The sequence below is a fragment of the Strigops habroptila genome, chromosome 6 (genome assembly GCF_004027225.2).
Source record: "Strigops habroptila isolate Jane chromosome 6, bStrHab1.2.pri, whole genome shotgun sequence".
In the NCBI taxonomy this organism is placed as follows: Eukaryota; Metazoa; Chordata; class Aves; order Psittaciformes; family Psittacidae; genus Strigops; species Strigops habroptila.
The window spans coordinates 44,303,116-44,324,984 of record NC_044282.2 but is presented as its reverse complement, the minus strand read 5'-3'; the positions used below and the strand labels follow the sequence as shown (position 1 = coordinate 44,324,984).

Sequence of the window (21,869 nt, the reverse complement as noted above, 5' to 3'; positions counted from 1 at the left end):
ACCCTCTGCAGTTGCAGCACTTGCCAGGGGAGTGAAGTCTTAGTTTCAATTTTAACTTGGATGAGAGAATTCAAACCCTGTATCCCTTTCTGCCTCTGAAAAGTGCCATGCCACTAACTGTGTGGTCTCCATGCACTTCCACTGGGCTGCTGCAGCCGGTTTGCAGCTGGCAGGACTTGTGAGGTGCCAACATGGGGGACGAGGGAAATGGACATCAGGCCTTAGATGTCATCTTCCAGTAGGCTGAAAATGATGGAGATGCATTGTCTGATGGTTCATACTTCTGCGATCACTACCCTGCTCTTTCTTCACTACATCCAGCTGATGGGCTAATGGCAAAAATTGTTGTCATTAGTCTTTTACATTTTATTCTGCTTTTTTATTATTCCAGGGTCATCCATCACTCCTTGTCCCCTTCTTTTTCAATGGTGACAGTTATCTTTGTTTAATCAGCAAATTTCATGACCACTATCCTCCTTTTTCCCCCTCTAAAGTCATAAATGAAGATATTAAATAGGATCTGTATTATTAAATACATTTACCCTTAGTGAATTCTGCTATTTCTCTCCCTCTCTCTCTGGGTTAGTAACATCCCTTTCAAATGAACATGGAAGAAAAAACAAATTAAGTGAAATCATTGTGTCGACCAACTTTACAGACTTCACAGCAATCCATACATACTTCAAGTTGAAGAACATGATATTCAAATCCATATATATAGGGTGACTGCCTCTTCTTTGCTTGAAAACAAGAACATTGTAATTGTTTTGAGAAATAGTAGGCTCCATTCTGGTCATCATTACTTTTCTATTTCTTTATTGGTGACTTGATGGAATATTTTCTTGATACCCAGTTTGACTAGTGTTTTTATATGACAAGTGGGATAAATAAACTAGTGATTTCTTTAAAAAGAAAAAGGTTGGCTAGAGTAGGGGGGAGATAGACAGAGATTGCTATATAATGTGAGAAATCACTAACAAAAATTTCAGAAGAAAATACTAATCTCTCTATGAATCAGTTCTTAAAATGTTTCATATAATTTAGTGAAATTTACAGCCAATATCTGTGCTGATGCTAAGCACTATAGGCATAAATTACTATCTGATGAAACTTCAGACTTTACAGGTTTCCAAAGTCTTGACTCTTTGGTATTTTTTGATAATTATTCTTCCTTAGAAATAATTTCAGGGAGCTGGTCATCTCTGGTTATCTCTTTCTCTAACATGTGCTCTGGTTACACTTTCTCGTGTGTCTTGCAGTCCTACTAGATTAGTGGATCTTTCCTTGGTGGACCACAGGAGAGCTGAGCTCTGTACAAACTTTTTGAAAGAATCTGTCACATAGAAAATGCAGGATCCAGGACTGCATAACACATTCAGAACTTGGTTTAGTTTACAAAAATGAGGAATGCTATCAGTCATAGTTTTAGGCAGTGCTTTATCTGTCCAGTGCACACAAAGTTAAGTTCTTCCCTGAAGAGCTGATACTTGAACTACTCTTTGGAACAACATAGAGATTTTGTCAATACTTTTATGTAGTTCTAAAGTTGCTGCTTATGTTTATTGTGGCAGAAATCAGCTTACTAAGAGGAAAAGGGGCAGTAAGGGCATGAGGGAATGAAGATGTTCCACGTCTGGGCAGTGTGGAAAGCTGCAATTGAAATTGAAGACAGGCAGTAGGCTCTCAAAAGTGACATTGCCCAGGAAGATCTGTGTGCGCATGTACAAATGGACTGAAGTAAAGGCATATTATATCAGGGGAGGCAGAATTACAAAAGACCATAAAAAAAAAATTAGAGTATGACCTTTCGGAGGAAGAAAATATGTCATTATTTATAGGAGAAAGACTGCTAATGTTCTAGGTGTTCATAATATTTTCTGTATCTTAGTTTGTATAACATTTATGGTATTATTTCATCCATGTAGTGCAAACGCACTTAATCTTCAGACATATTTTAGATTAGCTAGATAATTTACTTTATTCATGAAGAAACAAAATGATTGTGTAAAAGTTTGTAAAGAGAGCCAGTACTGTATTTCTAAACACAGAAAATGGGTATTTCATAAGGATTTCAGCAAATAGTTTCACCTCGGTTCTTTCAGGCATATAGTGATTCTTGTGTTGCATAAATGATGGAATTATTGGCTTTCCTACCATGCCTTAGCTGGTATCCTGTGGTTTGTCTGGCTTGATTCATGCTAGGAATCTCCAAATATAATCACAGTACCCAAGTTTTGAGTAAAACAGGTAATTTTTTTTTCCAGTTAGAGTGCTTTGCTTGGCTATTACAGGATGAAGAAATATAATGAAAAAGCAAAACACTTTTGTATACACTGCTGGATTAGAAATACTGTGAGGCTGTTGCTGTCTGGGACAAGAACCTTCAAATAAGAAGGCACATTCCTTTGTGAGGCGTGGACATTTGTTAAATGAAACGTTGAACATTAGCATAGCTTTAAAATCCACGTTAAAGGAACTCTGTCTCACTGTGAGCTTTCTGGAATGGCAAAAACTACAGCTAGGATTTCTTTCCACTTTTCCTAATTCCTGCAGTAAAATCTGAGGGGCAACTACTTTCAGCTTTGTCCCCCTCTTATTCCAGCTGTCCCTGAAAAATCTAAATAAAAGAAAATAAATAAAAAAAAAAAAAAATCCACTCCTTATGGATTTTATCTAGGAAAAATGAAAACTGAATAATTATGGAAACCAAATAAATGTTTCTCACTTCTGTATTTGAATTCTTCCCTTTTCAAACTGTTCCGATATATTTCTATTAAATAATTCCTTCCTCATCTGTCTTACAAGCTGAAGTATCTTATCTAAAATGTCTTACTATAGAAGACTTCCCATATGGTAATCTTTTTGATGCCCTACACTCTTCTTTTCCAAGCTCTACCTTATCTTTCTTGGAATGACCAGTACTGGGTCCAGTGATCAAAATGTGGACACACCACCCATCAGCACAGTGGCTTTATGATGGTTCCTGTTATGCTTGCTACACCTTTCCAATTAATTCCCTTTTTTAATAGCACCTGCTTCATTTGATGACTGCTGTCCACTGAACTGTCATTTTCAGAGAACATTCCTAATTTCATTTCATAAAATGTAGTATTTCATTGAGGAACTTACTACTATAGTATAGTATAGATACCACAAGTTTACATGGATTTAAAAAAAATAATTAAAGAAATCAATGAAAGAAAAATTCAACAATAGCTATTAAATAATGCAGAGGAATGTCCCTCATTCAGGAGATTCATGCCTCACAGATTGTCAGGAGCTGGCAGAGTATGCTGAGAAAGGACCATTAACTGCCTTTTCATTCTTCTCGCTATACTTTTGCTACTGGCCTCAGTCAGGCAGAACATAAGGCTAGATGGACCTGATTTAGAAAGGCCATTCTTATGCCTGAGCAGCAATAGTTAATATATAGGCCATCAATATATTAGTGCTATATTTCCCATGCTGATGATTTCGAGTTTGCCAGTGTAGCAGTTCAGCTGACAGCCCAATTGCTGAAGACTGGAGACCTTTTGAAAGCCTCTGCTGTAGGGTTAGTGAACATATTCTCATCCTGCAACTGTCACTATCAACGGTCTTTTACAGGCCATTCACATGTATATTGAGCAGCACAGCCTCTATTGTAGCTCCCTGGAAGACTACTTTAGTAAAATTCCTCCAATGTGTAACTGGCCTTTTATTCCTGATCATTTTCCCCTGTCATTTAAAAGAAAATTATGTATGCAAGGACTTTCCCTTGTAGTGTGTGGCAATTACTTTTCTTTAAGAGTCTCTGCAAATGGATGTCTTCAGATCCTTTTGTATCATCTTGCTCCACCTGCTCATTGCTCCTTCAAAGAACTTTAATCGATTTGTGAGACATGACTTCTAGTACAAAAGTCAATTAGACTCTTACCCGTTGTGTTGTATTTGAACATGTGTTCTAATTCTGTGCTTTCTTCTCAGTATAACCACTTTACCTAGCATGAAAATCGGGATGTGCAGTTTCCAGTTCTTCTAAGATCTCTAAAAAAAAAAAAAAATCATCGTATTTTGGTGCCAAAGCTAATGTAAGTATTAAATTAAAACTCACAATATGCCGATTTTTAAGAAGGCGTGAATGAGTACAGTCTGGGCTGGTCTGTGCTGGGACTCCCTCTCCTGACCCTCATCCCTGAAGCAGTTCTTTAGCATATTCCACCTGCAGAGAAGGACTGAAAGATGGAAACCTTTTGTATAATGAACAAATTATAGAAATTATAAAAACTCCAGTAATACAAACTGTTCAACTAGTCTGTTATGTTCTTGTCTTCTTTTACCTTGCCTGGGTGACCACTGGCAAACTTTCTACCTCTATGTTGGGATAGAGGTGTTTTTTTCATACCTTTTATGCCTTTAACAGGTTGCATGCTTAATCTTTTTGGCTTTCCTTACAGCCATTCTATGTTTACATTTATACTTTATTCTATTTCCTATTTTCCTTATTCAGAGAAAGCTTCTATTTTCAGCAGGCTGTCTTGTCACCACCCTTCTGTGATATATACATGTGTGGGGCGGAGGGAAAATGACTTTAAAAAAGTCTTTTTGCTGTGTAGTGTGCTCTCACTGTGATATCTTAAAACAGTCTCCTTTGTTGTTTACAAGCATTGTATCCTTTAGCTGCCTTTTTTTTTGCCTTCAATGGACTTCTTTATTTCTATGCCAGTCACTATTTTTAATCGCAATGCTGTTAGACTGAAAGTGATTCTTTTTCCTTTTCTTTTTCGCTCTTGCAAGGATGCTGAAGTTCACCCAGCTGTTATAGAACAATTATTTGACACTAACTTCCTAAACTGAGTTGCATACCTTGTCCAGGACCACACCAAGTTTTGTGCCTTTTCTGTAGCAAGCAGTAGCCAGAACTTCAGTTGATGTCAGTGTTTGGTTAGGTATCTGTTGCAAACTCTGCTTCAGAGAGCAAGTAGAGCAAATGACCTCTAGGCTAGTTCATTGCCTACACAGTGGCTATACAAGGAACAACTCTGTTGTGGTGTGTGGTTGGTCTGTTCATATGAAGACATTTTGGAGCATGGTACAGTGATGGTGTCCTAACCGCTGCAACTGATTTGTTTCCTCTTGCAGCCGTGGACTGATATTCTTTAGCAGTCCCTGTGCCAGCCCTGCATGTGATGTAGCACATGAACATGGTGCATATGATGAGTACTGAAACCACATTTACAAACTGCATGTAGTCCAAGAGCTGTAAGCTATTAATCCTTGCTGTAGAGGTAGGCCTTTTTGTGCCTTGAATGTGCAAGCTTGGTGCTTCTGGCTGTGGCCATTGGTGAAGTGCAGTTCCTTAGTCCTACAAAACAGGAGCAGTTTTTAACCCTTTGAAATATAGAGGATATTGTGGCTCTTTTGCTCATAAATTTGTTCTTGAATTATCCCGTCTTGGATTATTCCCTGCTACACAAAAAGTAGGACTTTTTATGAGTCTAAGTTTTCTGGATCAGGGAACATCTCTTTCGGGTAATTTGACGTCACTTAATAAGTGTCACTGCAAATACATTAATGTTTTAACACCCTCTACTCCATCCTTTTGACCTTACCTACATCATGCATATTTATTCTTTCCACTCATACAAACATTAAGCTCCTATCTTGTATTAGATTCACATATTCATTCATTCTACTTGAGAGAACAGAGAGGGAGGAAGGGAGGCATACAGGCAGAGAGGGAAGGAGGGAGTGATGGAGGAAGGGAGCGGCTTTTAGTATTCTGCAGCTGAGCTGTCTGATGTAATACGTTAGAGGATATAGGTGCCAGTAATGTGCAAAGAGCTTGAAAAATGACCAGACAGTGCCAAGCCCACAGTGCATGTTGTCAGGAGGGCTAACAGTATAATAAATCAACCTGTCTAGTGTCAGGGGTCAGGTAGTTTGATGTTCAAGGCTGTTTGGCCAGCCTGCTCCAGTCAGGCATATGTTATTAATTTCTGAGCCATTAGCACTATTATGATACTAGAATCACCCTAAAGCGGTGCCTGCCCTTTGGTGCTTTGGGCTTTAAGTCAAGATCCCAAACGGGAAAAGTATCTGGGAGAAGGGAGAGAAGTGCTGATTAGTTTCAGGTCTTATGTTTCTCCTGTAATCATTTTTACTAAGCGGTACTGAGAAGAGTACGGAAAACTGCTTGTCAGATGGGATTTTTCCTATGGCCTTTGTGTAGGGCAGTGATGCTTAACCTGTTCCAGCTGGGTGAGCCACATAGGCCCACAGTGGCTGGGGGGGACAACAGGCTCTGTCCCCTCTGTTGACATGGCCATATACATACATAGACAGAACATCCCCCATTTTGAGTAAGTGGAGGATATCAAGCAAAATGCAACTAAATGATCCAATCCAGTCACAGCTACTGTGCATGTTGGCAGTTGGGTCACTTAATTGTAGGTCTCATTCCTTCTGTGCTGGTTACCTCCATTCTGTGATATTCAGATGATGGGCTGGAGAGAGGACAAGCCACCGCTGGCCCTGCCAAGCTAGGAGGATGATCTTCCCATACGTGTCTTTTCTTACCCCAGTGTTTGTAGGGCTGGATGGGTACAGGGAGGCGGCAGTAGGCATTGCAGGCCAGTGCCATGTTCAGGAGCTCTAATTAGCCTCACTAGGTGGGAATATGCAGGGAGAAAGGTTAAGGCAGCAAATCAGGCTAATTACAGGCTGGAATTCCCAGGAGTTCAGATCAAGCAATCTTCCCTAGACCTAATCTCTGACAAAGAGGCTGTTAATGCCATGCTGTCTCTGCCAGTGCTGCAGGGCTGCTGGTTTTCAAGCCAGGCACACGGTGACTTCCCAAAGGGCTGTTCTGCCTTGCGTACCTGTGAGACAGGTCAAGCTGCAAACCTGGGTGAGCCAGGTCACAGATTAGAATTTCCTTTCAGTGCTTTTGGGCAGTGATAGCAGTAGGTCCCATGTCTCTGCCAGAGCACTCACAGATCTACAATCTATAAATCCATACAGATATGTCAGGGACTCATCAGGATCCTACACTGCACCCCAACTTCACCTTCACTGCACCCCAACTCTCTAAGCAACTTCATATGCAGTTGCCTCTTCACTGATGTTTCTCATCGCTGTGAAAGTTCTCTCCTACCTTTTCGCCCTCCCAGCTGCTGTTTGTGGCAGGCTACACTATCAGCATATTGATATTTCTAGTGTTATATAAATTAGTGCCCAAAATATTAGAATTAAAATATCACAGTTGAAGTTTTGCTAAAACAGGCAGCTGTGGTACTGAAACATCCAACTGTCAGAAGAAAATTGATGCAAGTACAAATGATGTGGAGCAAAAAGGCTGATACACATCTTACATAGCAAGCAATTCTGCAGCCTGAAACAAAATGTAGAAGAGCAGTTAGGTGAGAGGCTTAAGGAACCTTACCAGATACAGTGTGGAGGCAGTATCAATGAGAATCTGGCTTTGTCCAAAGTGAAAAAAATCCCTGCACAATCCCAAACAAAACCCCCAAAGCAAAACAAAATTCCAGATCTGAACCCAAAGCCCACTTCTCCAAACCTATAAAACAATTAAGTTTAAACAGTGTGTAGAAGAAAGATTCAGCAGGAGAGGCTTGACTAGTAGTAGACTAATTTACTTCCAGAATTTTTCTCAGAGATTTGTAAACTCCCATGTTTGAGAGTTTATTTTGTTCAGAGGAACAGGTATGGTTATAATGTAAGCCCTAATTGTATGTGGTTTTTAAATGCTCACTTAGTCCCCCACAAATGCACTGGCTATGTTCTTCTAAAACTGGAGAAAATCTCATTGATTTCTGTTTTCCTTGGCATATCAAAATACTGGGAAAGACTTTTACAAATTAAGATCAAAAGTACTGGACTGGCAATAGCACTTGAGTCTCCTACTCAGGCACTGTGCAACAAAGTCAGCTATTACCAGCTTCTTTCTACATCTGCAGAGACCATGATAATGCTTGATGCCTTTGTAAATGGCTTCGATAAATGTATAAGAAGTCATTTATATAAGTAAGCAAGTCAAGTCATTATCGGCAGTGTGCCTAACTGGAGTACCAAAATAAAAGACAAAAGATGAAAAACAGGTTTGATCAATTCATGCCCATAAGTACATAGCTAAGGTTTAAAATATAAAAATTTTTTTTTTCAAATTATAATGCTAAAGATACTGTCAATGTTAAATGCTTCTGAAAAATCTCACCTAAATATTCCAATGCAAAACTTTATTGAGGCATTAAAACAGAGAATATTGCTCTCTCTACAGTAGTTTTAGGCAAAGCAATAATAAAAATAGGACAATAGAGTGTAAAACCAGAGTAAGGAAACACAGTGAAGACAGAGGGCTGAAAGAACCACTTGATGTAAAAATAAAATATGTTCTTTGTCTGTAGCAGTTAAATCAGTACTTTTAATAGCAATGTCGGTCTCTGTGTTATCAAGCTAGATTTAGCCAGTGAGTAAGAGTAACATGTAAGAGAGTGAAGGGGAAACTATGAATTAGAATGGGGGGAGAAAATATAAGAAAATAAAATGTGCGAAAGGTGACATACTGTTTCTGCCAGTGAGCTAACTGAGGAGATATTTTGTAAGGTTTTCACCCTTCCACTGCTTACCATAGAATCATAGAACTATAGAATTATGGAATGGTTTGGGTTGAAAGGGACTTTTAGGATCATCTAGTTCTAACCCCCCTGCCACGGGCAGGGCCACCTTTCACTAGACCAGGTTGCTCAAAGCCCTGTCCAACCTGGCCTTGAACACTGCCAGGGATGGGGCATCCAAAACTTCTCTGGGCAACCTGTGCCAGTGTCTCACATGGTTTGAAATGAGAGGTTGTCCCTACGCGATATGTTGTCTTTGACAGCAAAGCTGGTTTGAAAGTTCCCAACATCCATGACCAATTTACTGCCCCCTCAGTTGTGTTAGTAAATGTCTATGGTTCTGTGCACCAAACGGGATAACTCAAATGATCTGGAGTCAAAATAACCAAATCTACCCAGTACTAAAACCCAAACTGTTTGGGAAGATGGGGTAATGTGATGTACAAGATGTGAGCTTTGCTGCTGAAATACAATGTAGTATCTAACAATAAGAAAGTTGTAAAATCTTGAATATTCGAATAATTCTACTTGTGCAGCTGTGTCCCCAGTCTTTGGTAAGACTAACCCCATGCATCCTGATATTAATTATTCCCATCACGTAGAAAGAGTAAGAGTAAGGTTTGTATATAGGGAAAATATACCTACTATAACCAATGTGTACTTGGTGGATAAGTAATTATTTCCAATAGAAAGGTTTCTTCCCACTGATTCATCTCATGTCAGGTCACTGTTAAGTTCATAGATGCTGTTTCACTATTTTAGATTTTAACTCATTTGTTTTTTTACAAAAGAAAGCACATATTCAACCTGCTACAGAATGAGTTTTAAATGTTGTGTGAGAAGGGAGCTTTTGATTTTCAAAATATTCTGGGCTATTATTATGGCTATAGTATTTACAATAAACCTAATATGGCTGGGGTGTTACCCTAAACAGCTTGCATTTGTTTAAGCTATGCTTAGTTAAATTATTGTAAAGTAGAATATGAATACTTGTTAATTAAGTGTAATGCATTACTATTGGTACTTGCTATGTTCCATAGTGTAGTATGTGTGAGTAGTGTTTTCTAGATCTACAAGAAGGAAGTGATTGATATCAAGTAAATGACTTAAAAATAACCATGGTCTCTGCAGCACCTGGTGTACAACCAGAAGAAAAACATGAGGATCTTCAGGACTGTGCAACAGCCAAGAGAAAGTAAAGAATAAAGACACTGCAAGAATTTTAAAAAACGCATTAGAGGTATTTCCCCTGCAGTGTTTTAATGGCTTTATGAATTTATTGGTCATTTTATTTAAACATTTTAGTGCAATTTCTTTTAGTTTGTTTTTCATGTTCCTAATCCAGATCAGCTGCTGAGAAATGGGAATAAATGGTGATTAGTGGCACACTGCTAGTGTGGCTGCACTGAGTTATAATGAGGCATCTGCAATGTTTTTCCAGTGTGTAACAACCAGTTGACCCCATAGACTGTGGCTAATGCAAAGCAGAACTGTGCATTTGGCAGCCATCAGCAGCTATGTGGGGGTGATGTGCAGGTAAAGAAAAAAATATTTTTCCATTCTTCTGCAATCTTTGTTTTACCAAATTTTTGAGAGCTTTTTGCCCAAGCAGCCTGTTGCTGTGTGTTGTGTGACACACTCCAAATGGCAATTATTTTATGTGATTTAATCTGATTGATATACAAATATATCTGTTACCAAGCAGTTTACAACAAAGCAAATCACCTGCACGCTTTATACTCAGCCTGGGGAAGGGGAAGGATGGAGACCAAGGTAGTTTCCTGCCCTTCTTTCAACATGCCCTTGTGTCTTACAAGGGCAGCGCCTCAGTTTTCCACAGGGAACTGACCCAGCGTGGGGGCAACGGGACATCTGCCTGTATGTCCATGCCTCCAGAGTGTGCACTGGTCTGGGGAAGCAGTCAGCTTTGCAGTTTAAACCGCGATTGAGTTCACCTTTGTCTGCTGTGCAGGTCTCGTTTGCTGGCTGATCTTGAGGTGGCCTTGTTAAAAGCACTCCCTGCCATTTCTAAAGGAGATAAATCTACCTAGAACACTTGGAAGCAGACGTACTTCTCTGCTTGAAGGTGAGCACTTGACCTGGAGATCTCAGAGGTCTATTGAAAGAGATGGTGATGGATTTCCAGACATGGAGCTGTAGCTCCTGAAGCACTGCAGTGCTGTGCAGCCCTGGCACCCTATGGTGCTTGGCACATGGATTCATGAGGTCAATGTCTGGGGCTGCAGGACGTGGGGAGAGTGGTGTGCTTCATGGAGTGACCAACAGGCTTAGCCAGATGGGCTCCGTGAGGAGCAGCAGAAACAGAAACATGTCTGAAGAGTCCTGTTTGTCCGGAGCTTGGGGAAATGAGTGATGGCCAGACTGCTCTCCTGGAGACAAGTGTCTATTACTTCTCTTAGACAGAATTCAACTGGGCTTAGCTGTTAGAGTAGGAAACAGGAAAACCTGCAAGAATAAGTGCTAAAGGACAGCAATTTGTAAAGGCTGGCAGGGAATTTGAGAGATTAAGCAATTTTATATGCTAATTTCGCTCACTTAAAACTTTATAACAAGAAGTTTAAAAACTGTTAAGCAGTTAAAAATCCCAGAATATCAAAAACAAATTTAAAAATTGTAAGTACTTGTGCATATTGATTGACCGCCTAATTTTACTCAAAATCTTAATTTCTGGAAAGTACTAAATTTTGAATCTTTTCTCTGACTAGGATTTTCTTTTCTTCTTTTTTTTTTCTTTTTTTCAGAAAAGAAAAAGAAAGTGGTTTTCCCTGAACTTCTCATCATAAAGCACATGTTCCTGTGAGTTACAATTTCCAAGGCAGTGAAAGACCAGCGACAAGCTGCCAATTTATCATGTCAGAGCCCCACTCCATTCCAGCCTTCCAGCTTCTCAACTAATTGTAACTACACGTGGTGCTCTGTGGAGAAGGACCACAGAGCTGATGTGATGATGCAGGTACAGCTTTTCTGAGCATCCTTTTCAGAGAATGCTGATTCTGTTTCATGGCAGCTTTTGTGGTGTCAACATTGTTTTCATTTTCATAGGTACAAACCCAGAACTTCTTGAATGGTTTTCTGAAATGATTAATTTGAGATGAAAAATCTTGGGTTTTCAAACTGGACTGCATGCTTCCTCTGTCTCTGCCATCAGAAGTGACCAACAGCCTTGAATCTTGAATACCTCCCTGATTAAAACTTCACCTAAACAGACGTGTTTTCTGCAAAATGTTTTGGCTCTGACAAAGCACCATATTTTTATGAGATTACATTTAATGGAAATGTTCTGACCAGCTCCAGATGCATGCTTTATATGTGCATAGATAGTTTCTATTGCCTAGGAAGAACCACCTAGTACACAGAGAGGATTTGCCAGAAGCAATTATTTTTTATCTTAGTTTGGTTTCAAACCATTCATGACCACCCAAGATCATGCTTTGGTAAAACAAACTGATGTGGTCCAAACAGCAGCAAGAAGCTAAACTGTAAAAGACTAATACATCTATATGTTGTTTGTGTTGCAGTGAAAATTGGTATTATGCTGCTAGAGAATTCTGTCCACATCTGTAGCAAATTAAAAAAAAAAAGAAAGACAATTACAGGATATCAGAGCAGTTGATGTCATCTACCTGGACTTGTGCAAAGCATTCGACACTGTCCCACATGACATCCTTGTCTCTAAATTGGAGAGACATCAATTTGATAGATGGACCACTCGGTGGATAAAAAACTGGCTCGATGGCCGCACGCAAAGAGTTGTGGTAAATGGCTCGATGTCCAGTTGGAAACCTGTAACGAGTGGTGTCCCTCAGGGATCGGTGTTGGGACCGGTCCTGTTCAACATCTTTGTCGGTGACATGGACAGTGGGATTGAGTGCACCCTCAGCAAGTTTGCCGATGACACCAAGCTGTGTGGTTCGGTTGATACGCTGGAGGGAAGGGATGCCATCCAGAGGGACCTTGACACGCTTGTGAGGTGGGCCGATGCCAACCTTATGAAGTTTAACCAAGGCAAGTGCAAGGTCCTACATCTGGGTCGGGGCAACCCCAGGCACTGCTACAGGCTGGGCAGAGAAGAGATTCAGAGCAGCCCTGCAGAAAAGGACTTGGGGGTGTTGGTTGATGAGAAGCTTAACATGAGCTGGCAGTGTGCGCTTGCAGCCCAGAAAGCCAACCGTATCCTGGGCTGCATCAAAAGAAGCGTGGCCAGCAGGTCGAAGGAGGTGATCCTGCCCCTCTACTCTGCTCTTGTGAGACCCCACTTGGAGTACTGCGTACAGTTCTGGTGTCCTCAACATAAAAAGGACATGGAGCTGTTGGAGCGAGTCCAGAGGAGGGCCACGAGGATGATAAGAGGGCTGGAGCACCTCCCATATGAAGACAGGCTGAGAAAGTTGGGGCTGTTCAGCCTGGAGAAGAGAAGGCTGCGTGGAGACCTCATAGCAGCCTTCCAGTATCTGAAGGGGGTCTACAAGGATGCTGGGGAGGGACTCTTCCTTAGGGACTATAGTGGTAGGACAAGGGGTAATGGGTTCAAACTTAAACAGAGGAAGTTTAGATTAGATATAAGGAAGAAGTTCTTTAGAGTGAGGGTGGTGAAGCACTGGAATGTGTTGCCCAGGGAGGTTGTGGATGCTCCATCCCTGGCGGTGTTCAAGGCCAGGTTGGACAGAGCCTTGAGCCACATGGTTTAGGGCAAGGTGTCCCTGCCCATGGCAGGGGGGTTGGAACTAGATGATCTTAAGGTCCTTTCCAACCCTTACGATTCTATGATTCTATGATTCTATGATATTATATTCCAAGGAGCAATGTGACCAGTGAAGCAGAACTTGATCCACAATTGCCAAGTTTACAACCTGATAATACACCATCAATTGCTTCACACAATTCAGCAAAGTTCCAAGATCTATTGTATCGAAAGCAGCAGAAAGATCCATCAGCAGGAGTACTGTAATTTAGCTTGAATCAGCAGCTGGCGATAAATCATTTGTGACCTTAAGTAAAGCAATCCCAGGACTAAGGTACTTCCTGAAGCCAGACTGAAACCTCTCATATAATTCATTGGCAGATAAATTTGCTGGTAGCAAAAGGGCAACCACTGGCTTCATCTTGCCCTTCCTCACATCCCAAAAAAGAGTGCTAGTCCAGTTATCACCAGGTAGAACAAAAATCTGCAGTGTAAGAGAGGGAAAGGCTTCACTGCTAACAAAGAACAGCTGCCAATTTCAGCAGATTAAGAGACTTGCAGAAAGCAAAGAGTCATTAACCGTGTTAGCTAGAATGAAGCAAAGTGCTGAAAGGCTGTCCACAAGCAGCCGTATGGGCCAAGAGTCAAAACTAAGAGAAATGGAGCATGATTGCTTTCCCAACTGTGTGATCTCAGCAAGAAGCAAATACAAATGTATAACACTCACAGATACAGGCACTGGTAGAATAATTACCAGCCGTAGCGCTGAACAGTCGCAGCTGATTAGAAATTCACTCTGTACTCACTGAATTCCTCGCAGGAGGCAGCTGAAGGATTGTGCATGAGGAGTGATTTGTGGTGCAAAATGTGATCAATAGCAGAAAATAAGGCTTCAGGTCTGGTTTTCCTCATTAATAACAGGACAAGAAAAAGTAGATCTGGCTGGATCAAAAGCAATGTGCTGAGACTCTGCAATAGCTTGGTGCTTCAGGAGACTAATTTCTGGACTAAACAGCCTGAAATAATACCACATCACGAGCTGTCATCTTCACCTCAGTCAAGTCCTGTGATCACCAAGGCAGATAAAGTAAAGCACAGAAAACTGAGGATGAATCAGGAGCTTCACTGACCAATTTGTTTTTTAAATGGAAAGAAACTAGAGGAAAAAACACACGATTTGTACAAGAGAATGAGGTGGATAAATTTTATGAGATTAATAAAATAAATCTTGATTCAGTCTGGTTGTCTTGGAAAACTTTGGTGGGTTGATCAGAATACTGCATAATCCTAATAGAGGTAAATATGAGAGATACAAGACAAGTTATAAATTTTGATCACTACCAAACAAGTACAGATATCAACACAGGACTAACTTGGCAGGTCCTCTTCTAAGGGGCTCATTATAGTACACTTTTTCTAGTTGGTTGCCCAAATAGTTTCAGTAGTTCACAGTCATGCTTAGACTAGTGTTAAAGCAAAAAACCACCTACTTCTCATGTTAAATATAGTGGAAACACAGGAAAGGAAAAGGGAATAAAAGAAAATACTACCACTCCTTAAGAATCACTGATTTTATACTGACTGCATCTTGACTGTAACTTTTAATGATCCGCGTCTGGGACTCCAATAGTGTTTAATAAATAATGATGATGATACCCTACCTGCACAATGCACGTGAAGCTCCCATTGATGTCAATGTGAGTTCTCAGCACAGACTGGTGGCAGGATACTCCTGTGACAGAGATGAATTTTCCATTAGAACAAAATGAGTAAGACCTGTCTCAGCAGAATTCACAGCACAACAGACATTCCTTGGGGGCTCAGTGAAAGATGCCCATCCTGGGTGGTTGAAAGCAAATCGGGTGGGAAGCAGTGAGACAGATTTGGATGGCCACAAAACCAATTTGGGTATAGGTAAAAATTGCCCTGATATGAAAAAACCTCATGCAATTATATCCATATTTAATTTGTATCATCTGGAAATCCTCACTTTCTTTCTCATCACATCATAGGGGAAATTGCTTTTTTTTTTTTTCCCTATGAAGGCAAAGGATGAAATTAATATTGGGGCAGGAGGAGAGAGGATGCAGATGCATTGAACTACGTTTAGAAAACCACCTTTTATTTAGAGTAGATAAAGGAAAAATTAAATGCCATTCTGGTAAACAACAGAAAACCATTACCCATACAGAAATCTGGACAATGAGCCAGATCATTCAGTTGGATGTTTTTCTTCAAGGATTTTGTGAAAAATATAGACACAAGGAACTGATGTGAAGCCAGCTTTTTGTGAAACAGAGAGGCAGCTAAGCACAACAGGAGTGCAGAGAGAAAGCTCTTACAGTGTGGTCTTGAGAAAAAATGAGAAAGTAAAGCTTTTGGCAAGGGATTGGCTGAAAAGACCTGAATCTGTAAGCCAAGAAAAAGTCTCTCTGCTCTTTTAGCATTAATTTTGTTGTGCAAAAGCAATGTTTTTTCTGTAAATAAAGAATAGTGCCTGATTCTGTTATCAGCTGCTTCTCTTGGAAGAGTGCATATTTTAGTTGACCATTTGAATAAAAAGAAGTAACAATTTCTACCATTTTCTATGGTGATCAGTGAAGAAAATAAGAAAAGGGAAAAGATAAGAAAAAGCAAGTAGATCAATTACCTTTTTGATAATATGCTTCATAATAACTGTTGCTAAGTGAACAAGTATATTTTCAGCAGCAAACCTATAATTATTAGAACACAAGCCTTAGAAAAACAGGTGGACAGGATGAATTTGGTAAGGGGAATACCTTTGCTCCAATCTTTATATTAATTAATAAAAGATACTAATAAACATTTTTGTTATTGTTGTATTAGTTTTTATTTTTCCACATTAGAATATTATATAGAGGTAACGAACAGTATAAGATCAGGATTATTGGTAGCTCCCATTGTTTTATAATACCAGTTTTGGATGTGCAGAGCTGAGATATCTATCTAGTAAGTGTGCATTTTCAAAATGCAAGACTGACAGTTCACGTCTCTTTAAGATCGTGAAAATTAGGCACCCAAAACCCTGAGTAGCCTTTCAAAATTTTCATCTGCATTTCTGTCAGTGCTACTAGAAAACTGTACCTTTTATTTAATAATATTGTCACTTTTATTGCTCTGAAAACTGATCCCAGCAATTTGTTTTACTCTTATTACAGCTTTTACATGTCACAGTGCGAAGAATGTAAGTATTTCTTGAGCTACTTATTGGTGCAAATGGAAATGCGAAAACATTTATTGCTAAAGCAAAAGTACAATTGCTTAATTATGATAATCTAGGGAAATTATTCTTGCATAATGCCGAATAAAGTAGTAAGAGAAAAAAGTAGCTAGCTGTTCTTTTCTATTACTTGCCTCAAATAGATCCAGGTAAGATGTTTGTAAACTTGTAATTTCATGTTGAATTTCTTATTTAAGCTATATTTTGGAAAAAGTAGAGTGCTTTAAAATACAGTCACTAATGTTTGTGCTAGGAGAAACACTGCTGAAGTACTGGGTGAAGTTATGGATTTCAGTATATCATTTAAAATAATCTCTGAAAACTGTACTGATTTTGTTTTATGTATTTGTACTTTTTAACCCTTTTTGACTTTAAGGTCATGAAAGTGTTTTCTAGAGGTTAGAAAGTTTTGAACAGAACCTAAGTTTTTTCTAGTCCTTCTCACTGTGAAGATATCTTCTTAACATAAATAATTACTGCAACTAAGTTTATAGAGGATGTAATCCTTGGGGCAGTAGAACTCTACATTTTGTGTAAACATATATAGATTAGGCTTGTCTAATGTGAAATGTTTGAAATGTGTGCATTTTATGTCAGTTCCTGCTTTGGAACAACCAACTGGAGAAAATAAATGATTAAGGCTTATAGAATTCGCAAGGTGTTTCATCAGGTTTACATAGCAGGGAGGATTGCCAGCTCTAAGGCTTCAAAGGGCTTTCTGAGGAAAACCACCACACTTTAGCAATAGCAAAAAGTATGCAGTGTGGTTTTCTGTGGTGCTCTGTTATTTTTGGCCTTATTGGCTAGATAGCTAATAGGAGAGACAAGCACTGAATTTTCTACAGCTGGAGCACTCCTAAGAGCTTTGTCTCTCTGGCTGCTTTGGTATCCAGATGTTTTGATGCCTGTGTTCCTACCAGTCTCTGTGGTGAGGATTCAGAGTTGTGTCTCTCTCCTCCACCTGCCTGTGTACTTCTGTGATGCTTAGAGAAATTAATATCCTTGATACCTCTAACTCCGTGTCAGAGGTAGCTTAAGCAGGGAAAATGATTCACAAGTTACTGAGGGAGGTGGAAGTCAGACATACAAACAAGGTAAACTTTGTTTCCTTAGAAGACCAGCTGAAACCAAGTACTTTTTCAGTCCCAGACAGAAAATGGTGGTGCATCCTAAGGCTGAACATGAACTGCCTAAGGAAAACTGACACCTCGTCTTTCCAGCTTAGACTCTGTCCTGGTGCTGTCTCACAGTCACTTCAAGCTGAGTTGAAACCAGGCTCTAACAGAGAGCCCATTTTCCCCCTGCTGCTTTCCTTGCATTGGGTCTACAGATGTTTCTTTTGGTGTGTGTTTTCAGTTAGCACTGCCACTAATCATTCCACTGCAGAGTGAGAATGAGCTGACGATGGCTTCCTGCTCTGCACCTTATTTTGCTTTGTTTTAAAAATGTTTGGCTGTAGGGATTATTTTGAAGGCAGCTATTTTGCGGGACTATTATTTATTTTTTTCCTCAGTTTTCAGATCTTCAGTTTGGCACTAGGAAGAAGACAGCTGAGTGAGTTATCTTCTCTGTGGTTTCAGAAAGGGCTGCAGGCATTATTTAGCTTCCTCTGAACAGTATGGAAGTGCTCATGGGACTGCTGTATTGAAAGACTGTTGACTTCAGTGGAAGCTGGGTTGGGCTTTAAATTATCATAGATTCTTTGGGGAAAATTCTGATCTAAGTTGCATAGCTATACATTTGAGAATGTATTTCAGTAATTATTTTGGTGGTAGAAGTGGATAAAAATGAGGCATGTCCAGTGCTGTGTTTCTCACTGAACACTGAAATCACTGCCTGCTGGCTCCTGATGGTGCCTCTCCCCAGGTCTTTGCTTTTCCTCTCCCAGAGTGAGCAAGTGACTTCAGTGTGGATTTTGGTGCATTCAACACAGAATACAGTCTCAATGTGGCCGTTCTTCACTTCCTTGAGTAATGTATTTTATTCCTGCGATAGGTGTGCAGCTTTGAGGTGATGTCATCTGAGGAAGATCTCAGGGTCTGTTTATTTTTACCACATCTGTGTGTGTGATTTGGATACAGTTTGTGTTTAAAACTTCAGTACCTTGCCATGGTTATATTTTTACCTCAGGACAACTAGTGATTATTCACTACATGAGATAAATGCCAGAGCTTTTTCAGTGAAGGCATGTCAAGAGTTGTGTGACCTTTCATATTTTGCTTGCCCAGAAATTTTTTGCCATCCCAGCACAGTCATGTTTTCCACCTGATTTTCTGCTCGTGGCTGCTGGAGAGAAAAGTAATTCAGCTTTGGTCTTGGTCTTTTATGCTAAATAAAAGGGTTAAGCTCTGGTTTCTTGCTTTACTTTCGTTTTCCTGACTGTCCTTTCACACCGGCTCTTTTATCTCACCCTTCTGTTTTTTCTTGCTCTCCTTCTTTCTGCAAGACCTCTCCATTCCTCCAGTGACAGTTCCTCATGCAGAAGGCAGGCAGCCACAGCTCTCCTGCAAGGCTCCACCTGCAGTTCTGGGTTCAGATATGTGCCAGGTGCAGTGCAGAGACAGTGAGAACATTTTGGGGGTTGTCACAGCTGCAAAGAGTTGCAGGTGGTTTTCCTGCCTTTGGGCTGGAGCTTGCAGCTACTTTATCCTGGCTTTCCCTGGGCTTCACCAAGCTCCCAAGGGATCGGCATGCAGAGGCCTCCCCCAAAATCATGAGATAAATGACATTTCTCTGAAAGGAAACAGAAGACAGTCACCATCTTTCATTTGGACCATCTGATTTCAGTCTTGTGGCTGGCAATGAAACATTGTAAGAGCTGTGGCATGAAACTATAATTAGCATTTACAATTTCTTTTTCTTCATTTGTATTTAAGAAACATATTTATTACATAAACTCTTGCTACTTTCTAGCAGTAATTCTACAGCTATGTTTGCAGTAGCAGCTCCCCTGTTACATTACTGCAATTATAATAAATTATTGAAGCATAAGCCTAAATATATACCTAGTCTACTCTTTCAATTTTAATTCCAATTTAAATATTTTATATAGCTTTCCTATAGATTCTTCATTGATGGGTAGTAATTGCACCATCACAAAAAATATAGTTTTGTTTTGAAAGATACTTTTGGAAATTGTACCAGGGCTGTTAATTATTCAAGGCAAAGAAACAAATTAGGATTGTCTGCCTTCAATATGTCAACAGAATAAAAGAGAAATGGTGTTCGTATCAAGAAGGGTATACTAAGCTCAGTCATATATTTGCTACTGTAAAGAGGGAAAAGCTAGAGGCATGCCTAAGACATGTTATGAATATCTGGTCTTTAACACAGGGATGAACTTCTGCAGTTAGGCCTATTTTATTGACTGGCTGAATTCTAAGTTGAAATAGCAACAGAAAAATAATTAGTGTCACCCATGTTCCCAGTCCTACCCCCTACCTTTCCCAGTTTTCTGATCAAGCCATATTTCTGCTTTCCTTTGATATGCTTTGTCATTTGCTGTAATGTTTAGTGACAACATTAGTCATAATTCACTAATTGTATGGTGAAGGGCAGCAATAGTGATATGCAAGTAGATTATGTAAATCAAAGAGAAGTTATTTTTGTGTCAGTATGCATTTGTTTTCTTTCTTTTTTCTTTCTTTCTTTTTTTTTTTTAAGAACCTGTACCTGCTGAGTAATACATTTTTTTAGCAGTCATCCAGCATGGAGGGTCAATTTCCATTGTAAGCTTCAGATGGGAAATGGCAGGTCTCTGCTTGTCACTTCTCCCCCAGCTTCTTTTGTTCTACTAGCAGCAAAATCCCAGTAAGTTTGAAAAAGAAAACTAATTTTTTTTTTAATTGCCTTGTACTGAACTACAGAATTAAGCTGTATATGAAAATAATAATTAAAACATGTAATGGGGAACACAATTTCTATGAGGACACAAATTATGAAAGCCATTCTGAATTTTCTAGACATAGCCTAATGGTGAAAAAGAATAATCTTGCTTAGATTTTGATATCTGTTATAGGAATAATATGTCTTAAAAATATGAGTTTTCTTTTTAGTTAGCTAAAGTTTGGTGTATAAATTAATGTTGGGCAACTAACAGAAGAATTATAATCCTCTTTGCGGAAAACTGGATACAACATTTAGGTGTGTATTGAAGTATGCATGGCTAGGACACATCATTATGTGACAACCAAATTGCTATTTTAATAAGAAGCTACTTAATTTCATACATGAAACTATTTTTAGTTGAACTTGTTGGTCTCAGGACTCTTTGTTTTACAAAGCTTTCATTACAGAATGATAAGGAAGTCATAGGATACTGTGGGAAGCAGCTTTGCAGTTTGGTGAAACATCAAAATTTTTCTTATTCCACAAGATAAAACCACAACTTTTTGAAGATGAGAGGGAGGATACGGGATTAGAGTGCTCCATCAGGGAACCTGGACTGCAAGAAAACCAGACTCCTGACTTGGGTCTTCTTAAAGGACTTGGATTTCCATGGCTGTTGTCACCACTAGGCTATTCTCTTTCCTGTCTCTCTCTCTCTCATTTTGATCAGAAATTCTGTCCTGGAACAAAGAATCCTTTCTCAGTGAAAGTTTCATCTGAACTAGTACACTTCTGTGAAAAGTTGCAATTTCAATATATTGGCATTTTTGGCAGAGCTGACTAGTGCTACCCGTGATTACGTATATATAAAATCAAATATCCAGTGCAGTAAGTAGCTGAGTAATCACATAGTTGTTAGCTAAGACTTTATTTTATTATATTTTGATGTATTACTTCTTAATAAATTGGAACTTGTAAGTGATGTGTTGCTTAATAAATCTCAAACCTGAAATTCAACACATTTATGGGAAACAGGCTATGGCTAATCCTCAAGCTAAAGCTACTTAAATGTGTGCTATACTGGATCTACCTTACTTTACTACAAAAAGTTACTCTTCCTGCCTGAGTTGTATTAGAGGTGAGTTAAAAAAGAAAATATTCTATGACAAATGCACTAGCAAAACTGTGATGGCAGTGTAAGTTCCTTTTCCATTAACACTCTGTATACACTGGCCCTTTAATGTTGAGTTCCAAAATTGGACACTACATATCCTGGGAGGATTTTTGTGCTCATTAATATTCAACTCATTAAGGTCAATTCATTAAGTTAACCTTAACAACTGAACATGTCCAGTTATTTGTTTATAGACAAACTCACAAAGGTATTACAATGCTTACCTGTGAAAGCTATATCTCAGCTAGTGTGATACATAAAACCCATGATAAAGTGGTTAATAAGACACTAAGAAAAGGCTTTGATTGA

The 21,869-nt window shown here is 39.4% G+C and overlaps 1 long non-coding RNA gene across 1 annotated transcript; it reads left to right on the top strand.

Annotated features, from left to right (window-relative positions):
• Positions 1–3,929: 3,929 nt before the first annotated feature.
• LOC115610013 lies at positions 3,930–12,056 on the top strand. Its single transcript, XR_003992075.1, has 6 exons — positions 3,930–4,070; positions 9,747–9,855; positions 9,961–10,151; positions 10,588–10,701; positions 11,378–11,589; positions 11,679–12,056. It is a non-coding gene; the product is annotated as an uncharacterized LOC115610013 (long non-coding RNA).
• The last annotated feature ends 9,813 nt before the right edge of the window (positions 12,057–21,869 follow it).